The following is an 11887-nucleotide window of genomic DNA, read 5'->3' as shown; positions in this document are numbered from 1 at the left end:
CCTACCTGGTGCTAAGATCTATAGCATGACGAAGGACAAGTAAAAATACAGAAAGTCAAGGCCACTTCCACAGTGGCATCAGTAAAAATACAAGGATTGATGGTGTGAGTTTCATAAGTCACTGGGACACCACACTGAAGACTGTATCCAGCTGAAAGATCAGATCGAGGATATGGTCGGAAAAGGTTACTTGAAAAAATATCTCGCGGAGCGCCGCGAAGAGAAAAAAGCCGAGAAAGATCCTCGGCAAGAACTCGATTTCCCCCTGAAAGAACAACAAGAACCAGGAAAAAGAGAATCCTAACATCCTTGCTATTTCGGGAGGGACAAATTCTCAGAGAGAGCGAAAACGCCACTTGAGGGCACTGGCCCATCAAGTCAACAATGTTGACATCCAAGTGCCTCATTCTCCGGTGCCGAACATGACGTTCACAGTCGAAGACTGCCAGGGGTGACATTCCCCCACGAAGATCCACTGGTTATAATCACAACGGTAACTAACCACAACGTTTGGTGAACCCTCGTCGACGGTGGTAGCGGCGCGAACATTCTGTTTCGTTTGGCCTATAAACAGCTGAAGTTGAAGACCAAGCATTTAACCCCGGTACCCTACCCGGTATCAGGATTCAACGGGTCTTCATCATATCCTGACGGGAAAATCTTTCTTCCCGTCACCATCGGCCGCGATGAAGCAGCCAGGAACGTCATGGCCGAATTTTTGGTTATGGACGTTCCATCGGTATACAACGTGATCATGAAGAGACCTATGATTCACGACATCTAAGGGGTAGTCTCCACGTATTATCAGCTGATGATATATGTTTCAAACGCCAGCTACCCCGAAAGAATTCAAGGTAGCCAAAAGGAAGTTGCCCAATGTAACTACCTCAAGCCATCCACAAGTCGTTTTAAAGACGACGAGGATAAGGAGGAAAAAGAAAAAGACATGGAACGGAGTGCAAAGAAGCTAAAAGGCCTAAGTGCTTCGGCCCAAGGAGCCCTGGCGAAAGAAAGCTCGCCAGGAGAGGAAAGAGTTGGTTCCTCATCTGAGCCGAAAGACTTAGAAAACCAACTGAAGTCTGGGAGACCTGCCGATATTGACAGTAGGCCCAATTGCGAAGAATCTGGCCCCAAAGCAATGAAGCTGGATCAGCAGACTGAATCAATAGAGTTGACCGAAGGAGACCCTGAAAAATACGTCACCATCGGATTGGATCTCGATCCGAACGTCCGTGTGGAACTCATACAACTCCTTCGGAACAACAAAGATGTGTTCGCTTTCTCGGCAGCAGATATGCCTAGAATTGACCCGAACCTCATCTCTCACAAGCTTAATGTCGATCCCACATGTCGACCCATTAAGCAAAAGAAGCGGAATTACTCCGCAAGCAAGAACTGAGACATCGCAACCGAGGTCAAAAAGTTGTTGGACGCAGGTTTCGTCGAACCCTGCCAATATCCAGAGTGGCTGGCAAATGTTGTAATGGTTCAGAAGGCAAGTGGCACCGAGAGAATGTGCGTCGACTTCACGGACCTAAATAGGGCTTGTCCGAAGGAGTTCTACCCTTTATCGAGGATCGATCAACTAGTCACTAGAGGAGTGGGCATGCTCTTCTTAGATTCATGGACGCATTCTCGGGGTACCACCAGATCTTCATGCACCCCGAAGGCCGAGCAAAAACGGCATTCGTTACAAACGCCGGGGTGTACAAATATAAAATGATGTATTTCGTATTGAAAAATGCGGGGGCAACGTACCAAAGGCTGGTTGATCAGGTCTTCGCCGAGCAAAAAGGCCATAACATGGAAGTCTACGATGACGATTCTATTGTCAAAAGCAAAGAAGCGAAAGACCATGTCACGGACCTGGCCGAAACCTTCGCCCCCTTAAGAAAGCACCAAATGAAGCTGAATCCGAAGAAGTTTGCCTTCGACGTGAGGTTAGGAAAATTTCTGGGCTTCATGGTCAGCAAAAGAGGGATTGATGCCAATCGTGCAAAGGCACAAGCAGCGCTCGATCTTCCTGAGCCGAAAACAAAGAGGGACGTTTAGCGACTCATTAGAAGAATGGCTGCCTTGTCTAGGTTCGTCTCTAGAGCCTCGGACAAAGGGCTGCCTTTCTTCAAAGCCCTTAAACTCCCAAAAACAAAAGAGCTCATCTGGGAAGACGAGCAAAAAGAAGCCTTCAAGCAGCTTCGAGAGCATATGGCTCAACTCCCGACGCCAGCTCGTCCAGCCGAAGGAGAAACTCTGTACTTATACGTGGCGGTCAGCCCAGCCACTATAAGCGCAGTGCTGCTGAAGGAGGAAGAAAAAGTTCAGCAGCTGATCTACTTCGTCAGCCACACTCTAACGGATGTCGAGACTCGCTACCCCCTACTTGAGAAAGTTGCATGTGTAGTAGTGGTAGCCGCTCGAAAGCTGAGGTTATACTTTAATTGCCATCAAATACTGTTCTTAACTGATTAGCCGCTGGAAAAAGTACTCGGCAAAGTTGAAAAATCTGGTAGGCTAGAGAAATGGGCCTTCGAACTCACAGAGTTCAGCATCAGCTACCAGCCAAGAGCAGCCATCAAGGCTCAAGCCTTGACGGATTTACTGGCCGAGTGCTCGTACCAAGAAACGTTAGATGAAGAAAAGAAAATCTTGACCGTTTTTACGGATGGATCCTCTACCGTAAATGGTTCGGGGGCAGGGGTAGTGATAACCTCCCCCAAAGGCAAATCCTTTGAGTATGCACTCAAGTTTTCTTTTAAAGCTTCGAACAACGAAGCTGAATATGAGGCAGCAATAGCTAGCTTAGAATTGTGCATCTCACTGGAAGCCGAACATGTCTGCCTAAAAACAGACTCTCAGCTCGTCACAAATCAGATTCGAGGCGAATATAAGGCCAAAGAGCCCTCCATGATAGCCTATCTTGCAAAGATCAAAACAATCATTGCGAAGCTGAGAACTTTCGAAGTTCAGCTGATCCCAAGGGGTCAGAATGCACAAGCCGATGCACTCTCTAAGCTCGCTAGCTTAACTCTAACTGGGCTGAACCAATTTGTATATATGGAGGTGCGCCGAGAAAGAAGTGTTGACGAAGTACCTGAAGTGTGCTGTGTCGACCACGAATCGAGTTGGATGGATCCCATCCTAACTTATAAACTTCGTGGAGAATCGAGTTGGATGGATCCCATCCTAACTTATAAACTTCGGGGAGAAACTCCTGAAGACAAAGTTTTGGCCTCCAAACTGAAGCAAACTAGCTCAAGGTTCCTCGTCTTCAAAGGAGAGCTGCTGAAAAAATCCTTCTCAGCCTTATTACTGAAATGCGTGGGACCAACAGATGTTGATTACATTCTTCGGGAGATCCACCTCGGCATCTACGGGAACCACATCGGGGGAAGGACTCTGGCCCATAAGGCATTAAGGGCAGGGTATTATTGGCCCACCATGGTCTCAGATGCTAAGGAGCTGGTCAGAAAATATGAGAAATGTCAAAAATTCGCACTAGTTATCCATCAGTCGGCCCGAGATCTCCAGCCGATCTTGGATCCGCTTTAATTTGCCCATTGGGGTCTGGACATCTTGGGTCCCTTTCCCGATGCTCCATATCAGAAAAGATGGCTGATAGTTGGCATAGACTATTTCAACAAATGGATCGAGGCTGAGGCAGCCTCGAACATTACAGAGTAAATAGTCAGAAAGTCCATCTAGCAGAATATTATCACCCGCTTTGGAATACCGAAGGTTTTTTTCTTTGACCATGGGAGGCAATTCGATAATTTGCCGCTGAGACGGTACACTGATCAGTTTGGTATCAAGTTGGCATACTCAACAGTGTGTCATCCACAAAGTAACGGACAAGCCAAAGCTGCCAACAAGCAAATCCTCAATGCTCTCAAGAATAGGGTTGAAGATCAAAAGTCCAAATAAATAGAGGAACTCCTAAGAACCCTCTGGTCACTTCGGACGACTGAAAAAGAGGCTACGGGTCATTCACCATTTGAGTTGGTGTACGGGGCCAAAGTCGTTCTTCTAGTGGAAATTGGCTCTGAGAGTCTGCGAGTGCACCACTTCTCGGCCGAAAATGAACAACTCATGAAGGAATCCCTTGACTTCCTGAATGAGGTCAGAGACTTAGCCTGAGACCGAATGGCTGCATACAAACAGAGAATCAACAAGTTCTACAACCGAAGAGTTCATGCGAGGCCTCTCAAAATCGGAGACCTCGTCCTTCGAAATGTTATAGCAGTGCAAAAGAGCCGAATTTATGGGAAACTCTCAGCCACTTGGGAGAGACCTTATGAAATTTATGATGAGCTTCAGCCTGGAACATTCCGATTTCGGCAGTTGGATGGAACTGAGTTGAAAAATCATTGGAATGCTGATGTACTTAAGAAATATCACATGTAAACCCTTCGGGGTTGAACAGTCTATGTAAGTGCACTTTCAATGATTAATAAAAGGCCTTAGAGCCACCATTTCTACAAAATTTTGCAAGTTTTATGCTTTATTTCTCTGCCTTTCTCATTTTCCAAAAAGGGTTCTCCCTCGGCACCATCCGAAACATCGGCCCCCTAGAGGCATTATGTTTCAGATTGTCGTTGAACCAGCCTAAAATGGAACAATGATCTTACTCCCAAAGTATCGCCCCTCAGAGGCACTATACTTCGGATAGATCAGTTCTTGGGGCAAAGAACCTGTGGATGAGTCCGAGGTATTGCCTTAAGCTGGCCTTGTACCTCGGATAGTCGTTGTTTGAGATATTGCCAAAGCAACGGCCCTGTGTCTCAAACATCCATTCCCTCGGATGAAAAAGAAAAGCAGAGAAAAAACAAGAAAAATATCAGAAACTACGGAAAAATTTTACTCAGAAATCTTGCTAAGGCAAGAGCTTTGTCTACATCAAATAACTAGCAATCACCTTAGAAATCTGAAGACAATCACTTCAGATTTTTGGGGGGGGGGGGTCAAGGAGCGCTCAGATAAGCAGAAAAAAGCAAAGAAAGGCTAAGCTACAAGAACAAGGCAATGGAAAGAAGAGAACAGTGCATATCATGAGAAAATATGCTCGAATACCGAGCTACATCAAATCAAATGTTTCAAGTGTGAATATAGCAAATATTAAATCAGCAACCGCCCACAAGCGGAAAATTACAGCTGGCGAACTAAGTACAACTACTCAAAAACAAAAGTAAAGTTAGAGTTTGTATAATCAAGGCAAGCTGAAGCAAAATAAACTTAAGGCAAAGGCAGATGCGGCAAATACACAATTAAGCACACGTTGACCCACAAGATTCTGAAGACGACTGTCCGAGTTCTTATGCTCCAGTGAGGTCTGGCAGAGCAGAGCTGGGATCTTTGGGATCTTCAGCACCAGCTGAAGACGAGACAGTTTGAGCTAGAGCCTTCTCAAATTCTTTCTTCTTGGCTTCAGCAGAGAGCCTCTCTTCTTCTTCAGCTTCGGTAATGGCCTTGGCTACATTCACGTCCCTACGAGCAGAGAATTTACTCTCAACAGGATGAGCAGTGGTCAAATGGTAGTCGTTCTCGTTCAGTGACCACTCTACAGCTGTGTCCCAATTAATCTGGGGGTAAACTTGGAAAGAGAGGTGCCGAGCAGCCTTGTACCCAGTGTCGAATCCCTCATCATACTGCTTCTGAGTGTAGATCCGAACCAACAATAGCTCTCGGCAGCGTCAAGGTCAGCCTGGACTCTGGCAGCTTCCTCACCTTGGTTCCGCAGCTGATTCCGGACGATAGACAGCTCAGTCTGAACCTGAGACAACTCGGTCTCCTTGTCCTTCAACTGAGTGTCCAACTCTTGCAGCTTCTTCTCCTTAGCCTCATCTGCAACCTCGGCATCAGCAAGTTTGGCATCCCTAGTTTTTATCTCATTTTGGAGGCGCTGAATTTCAGCAGCCTGCTCTTGCTCTTTCTTCTTGACCTCAGCCTCACAAGCATCCACCTGAGCCTGGACCTCGTCCTTGATCTTCTGCTCAATCCGAGCCCAGAAGCCAGGGATATCCGTAGCCACATACTCGTTGGTCATAGCCTCGCCCTGGTCAATGGTGGGAAAGACATGGTACTCCATATCTTGGCAAAAGGCGTTGAACGCAGAAGCCATCGTTTTGTACTCTTCTTCGGCGTCAACAACGCCCTTTTCAGCCTCGGCCTTCTTGTGTTCAGCTTCCTCGATCTTAGCCTTCAGCTTGTAGCGCATTGCAATGGCCAGGAAATGGTTTCGAGTGGTCTGCAAGGGCGGATGTTAAAAAAAAAAGGAAAATATAACTTAAGTACGAGAGTTTACCTGCATCAAAAGCCTTTAATTCTCGAGGAAGGGATCTGGCACCCTGTTCGAAACCTCAGGAGCACTAGCAGCATCTCTAGCAGTCCAGTACCTCGATCCCTCCAACTCAGAAGCGTTGGCAGGATCGCGCGAAGTACAAAGTGGCTGAAGGACGCCACGCATCAAGCGTAACTCTGGCGCGATCAGGGACCAGAATAAGGGGAGCCGAGCCAAACCCTATCTCAGAGGAATGAAAGGTCCTAAAGGAGCCAGGTGCTGAAGAAGAGGGCACATTATTCTGCTGCTCTACAGCTTTCTTCTCTTCCTCAGCTTCTCGCAGCTTTTCCTCATCAAAAATTTAGGGGATGTTCTCTAGGATCTCTACATCCCCATCCTTGCTGCCTCCCTTGGCAAAGGCATCCAGCTTCTCAGCTTCATGTTGGATCTCTGCAATGAAGGACTCGGCTACGTGCCGAGGGGACAGCACCCTTTCAACAAAGATTCACCCCCCGAGCTGCGGCGGATTGCTTAGGAGGGGGAGTTGGTTGCATTTCTTCCTCCTCCCCGTATTTCTCGGGAGGAGGAGGAGTCTTCTCAGCCTCACCTCCTTCGGTAGGCGCCTCAAGAAGGGGAGGAACTTCTTCTCGTTGCTCCTCAGGCTCATCCTCCTCAAGCTAAGGTCACTTTGGTGGAGGAGGGGCATCCACGAACTGCCCAGGGTTGATAACTGCCCTTCTTTGGCGCAACAACATCTCCTCTTATAAAGATTCTTCCTCTTCATAATCTGTTTTTTCTTCTTCTTCTTCCTCCTGCAGCAGAAGAAGATAAGGGGGCAAGGAGTAGCATGAGTGACAGTTAAAAAAAAAAAAATAGAGCTTACCGAAGCTAGCAGATGTGCGTCCTAAGCTTCCCCGTCCTCTTCCTCTTCTTCTTCTTCCTCTTCTACAGTTCCAGCTGCTAAGGCCTCGGCAACTGCGTGAGTTTCGGCCGCAGCACTGGCTATAGCTTGCTCTTGAGGTCCCAAGAGGAAGAATGGATCTTGCTTCTGCCACCAAGCTTTCTGCTTCAAGTACTGGGCAGAGCTGACAATCGAGAACTTTTTTTCCTTCAGGGCAATTGGCCGATCTGCAGATTCTAGTAAGTCCGGAGCCCGATTGGTCACTTGTCTCTCAGAGTTAGTTCCGAGCAAACGATAATTGATTCCATAAGTTGCCTCGGTCAGCACTGAAAAGTTGAAATATCAGTGTCAGCCAAACGAAGACAAAGCAAAAAAGAAATAAAAATAAAAATAAAAAAGCCTCGGCCCCAGTCGAAATCCTTACCCCCTTGGTACTTTCGTCTGAGGCCGACGACAGCGAGCATCTTCTCCTTGAACGCATAATGGTAGCAAGGAAACCAGGTCTCGGGCACTTGGGCCCTCGTTCCTCTTCCCTCGGGGTTCTTCACCTTGTCGAAGAGGTCCAGCAGCCTCTTCTCTTTCCCGGTGAACCCTTCTTGAGGATCGTCATCCCCAATCTTGCTCATCTTCGGGTCAGGTTTGCTCAAATACCTCGGTGCGCCATAGAAATTTGGATGGCTCTCTTCTAAGGCACCCGAACGCAGATCCATTGGCCTCTCCAATCCTTGTCCGAGGTATCATTTGGCCAAGAAGTAAGATGGCCTCGGACAGTTTCAATTCGCCACCAGCTAGTCCCATGATTATCATCAGACTGGCTATTCTTGGCCAGGTTACGGAGCTTCCGAAAAACGTAAACACTTGGTTTCACACCATAAAAAAGGCAGGTGCAAAGGAAAGTCATTAGCTTTCGGATGCTGCCAGGAGTCAGCTGGCAGAGGGAGATGTTGTAGGAGTTCAGCACATCCACTATGAAGGGGTGCAAGGGAAACCAAAGACCACCCTGCAGTTGGCGGATGTAAACCCCGATGTAACTGGATGGAGGTCGATGAATCCGATCCTCGGCAGTGAGCATTCGGCACCAATACCCATCCTCCTCGAATATGCCGTAGTAGATCTCGACTTGTTCGGCAAACCGGTAAGTGGCATCATTATTTACCCACCAAGGGTAAGGGTCAGTCCTCATTATTTCTCGGTTAGCCATGACATCCCTCCATTCAATTGCTCCTACGAGCAATTCCCAAGCTCCGCTCAACAGAGGATTCGCACCTCGGCCAGAGGTGCTAGTCGTCCCTGAGTCACGCGGCAGCGCTGAATTCAGGGGCACCACCGCAATGGGCGCCCTCGCACCAGAAGATTCCCCTCTCTCAAACTGGCAAGGGTTACGGCCTGTTAACGGCGGCATCGCCTCCAGTGGCCGGTTGCGCAAAAGACATGGTGGATGAACTTCTTCCTCCCCCTCAGACTCAATGGCCCTCTTCACTCGGTCTCCGATCATCTCAATCGTTGGAAAATTGAAGAATTCGAGAAAAGGAAAGAAATTCGAAAAAACAAGGGTACGCTGGAAACTAAAGAAAACCGAAGAAGCATCGAGGAAAGTTACCTTTATCAGAAGCTGAATCGTCGATCTACAAGGTCGGAGCAACGGATTTTTATTTCGGAAGCTTAATCTCAGTCAATAAGCAGAAATAGGTTGTCGCACTGGGGTTCGCTGTGGGATTTTGCGCGAGTGTGAGTGTAGTTTGCAAGGAAATGAGGAGAGAGAGTGGGACGAGTGGCCTATATATTTCCGAAAATGGGAATTCTAGGAGTCCGCACCATTAATCCCCACTAACTCATCTTAAAGTAACCGTTAAACACACTCCCTCCAATTAAACTTCCCACTAAACCTTCCAACTTCATTAATCTCTTTTAAACGGCAGTTATTTCACTAATAACTGTCTAATTCAAATTTTTTAATTAAAATCATTTACTTCCCTCCTTTTTGCAAGGAAAAACCCGACCCGTCATCCTTCAAAATCGGGTCTGGGGGGTAAGTTGTTTGGGTCCAATTCACTCCAATTTGGCCAGTCTATAAATGATTCAATTATAAGCCCAAGGTCAAGGTTCAACTCTCCATCCATGCCAAGTCAAGTCAGTCAGCCCAGTCAATGTGACAAGCCCACTTGGCTCGTGGCCCATTTCTCCTATTATGTCAAGGTATAAAAGCAATCAATCTTCTCTCTCTACAAGCATTCACTTCAAGCCTCAAGCAATTAATACTCTTGCATAGCTTTCTCTCTCTAAACACCGCACTGACTTAATTAGGCATCGGAGGGGCCTACCTCGACACCACTCCCGAGGCCAGTTTACGTGTGTTTGCTGTGTACGAAATCCTCGGCCCATTTTTTACTTTGACCGAGTTCAGTCTTCAGCCCACCATAAAGGACCCGTCTGAAGGTCCCATTGTTTTCACCCGAAACAGGACTGATTACTCACTAGGAAAATTCGAAAGGATCTATTATTACAAAAAATGACCAAAGTAGATACATACAAAAGGTTTATAAAAATTCCACTATATGATTATACTACTGGAACAGCTAGAAAATTATTTCTCTATATATAAATTGTAAATTAGTAGCTAACAATATGTGCTTAGAGTTAACATAAAATGTAGAACTAAACGTGTTAATTAAGAAGTGAACACCTAAAACTGTCCATTATTCTAACAATATGGACAAACTTCACCAGTAAAATTAAATTATCATACATTAGTAATAAGCAAGTGGGTCCTTTTTAGTTGATTTATAAAAATGATTTGAATCTATGTAGTATGTACATATATATGTAGTATGTACATATACAATATGGTTTAAACTGTAGAACCATAATTAGGAGCTAAGTTCAAAGTTAAATCTAGAATTATATTTCAAAAGCTTAATAATATACAAAGTATGTACTCGTATACTCCCTCCAACAGTCTAAAATTAATATTTACTCGTACATTAATAGTGTGATTCGAACTACTAATATAATTTAATGTTGCAGCTACTATACGTACATTCAAAGCCTTAGGATTTTATTCCATGACAAAGGAATTCGAGATTTGCTTATTTGTGCACAACTAACATTCAATGACAAGGAACTAAAGTATGATAGACATCATTGATTATTAAGTTATATCCAATCACACAAAAAGTGCTTTTTATTATGTTTTCAAAAAAAAAAAAAAAAAAAAAAGGGTGCTTTTATTATTTATACATGAGACTAACTTGAAGCTTTGTAACTATCGATGTAGTCATACTCGCTACCTCTTTCATAAAACCGTACTCGTATTTAATGTCATGAAAAATAGAGTATCAATATTCACTACAATAGAAAAAAAGGTACAAAACATGTATAAAGTTTGTATAACTCTTGTTATTTTCTATAGGAATGCATGCTAAGAAATTTAAGAGTGGCCATGCATGCCTTTATATCCTTGACACTTAAAAAGCTTTATTCTTAGCCATATGGTTTATTCCAACCAAGTTACAATAAAGACATCTCATCCATGTATAAGTTGAATTTATATTTCAATTCCAAGATAAAATCAAGAAGTATAAAAGGATGTGGTATCATATACATTATGCCCGCAATACAATACTAGCTACGGAATACTGTATATGTTTACAAGTGAAGGACACGTGTTAGACCTGTTTCAAACACTGTAATAAAGGTGTCTAATCTACTACAATGCTTTTAATAATTTCATTAAAACTTCCATTTTTTATTTTTATTTTTTTTCTATATCATCACAAATTAGCTTGAAGTGTTGAAGTATAAGGAGATGTGTCTAGATTAGCTGGTGACTCGGGTGGGGCTAAGGGATAATCCAATCCTTTAATAAAGCTAACCAAGGTTAATTAATTAATGGATCAAGATATAAGAATGCATATACACATTATGTCATATGATTTGAGAATATATTAGGGCCACATAGCCGTCTGCTTTTATATACACTTTTTCTCTTTTATATCGTTGGAGGATAAGAACTTAATTAAAAAAAAAAAAAATACACTGTAGTAATTAATAATTCTATTAAATTTCACTAATTCTCTCAAGTGACAAGAATGGTATAAAATCATAAAAACTTCAAAAATAATGATGATATAAAAATACGTGTCATTTAAAGTAATCACATTTTAGAATGGAAGATGAGATGATGTTCAAATCATTACATCATTCGATTAATTTGGATGAGTTTTTTTTTTTTTTTTTTTTTTTTTTTTTTTTTTTTTTTTGTGTTCCACCGGATTCACTTTTTGGGCTAATTCGAATTCAGGGATCAATTTTGAATGGTTAGCTTCCAATCCCCTCCCAATTGTTGTTGCGGTTCTTTTCTAAATTCTACGCACAACTAATTAAAGTTATCTAGCTAGCGTCGTTTATGATTTAATTAGTCAAAAGGATTAAAACTTTATTTTGGGAAATGAGTACTCACGATTTGTTCGTTGTCATATCGACTCTTATCTTTAGTTTTTAAATTTTTGAAAATTATGAGTTAATGAAAACTATAGGCAATATAACAATTAGTATACAATGATACGTATGGCTTAGTTTTAGTTCCTTACATAAGTACATAACCTGCATGGCTGCACTCTTCAATATAAACTAGCTACTCCATTCCTCCCATTGTTAAGTATCCGTTTCTCACATTTTATAGGTTTTATTGCAAATAAATAAAGTATAAAAAG

Source organism: Chenopodium album, chromosome 15 (assembly GCF_948465745.1).
Source record: "Chenopodium album chromosome 15, dcCheAlbu1.1, whole genome shotgun sequence".
In the NCBI taxonomy this organism is placed as follows: domain Eukaryota; kingdom Viridiplantae; phylum Streptophyta; class Magnoliopsida; order Caryophyllales; family Amaranthaceae; genus Chenopodium; species Chenopodium album.
The sequence above is the reverse complement of the archived record's forward strand: the minus strand, read 5'-3'. Positions refer to the sequence as shown.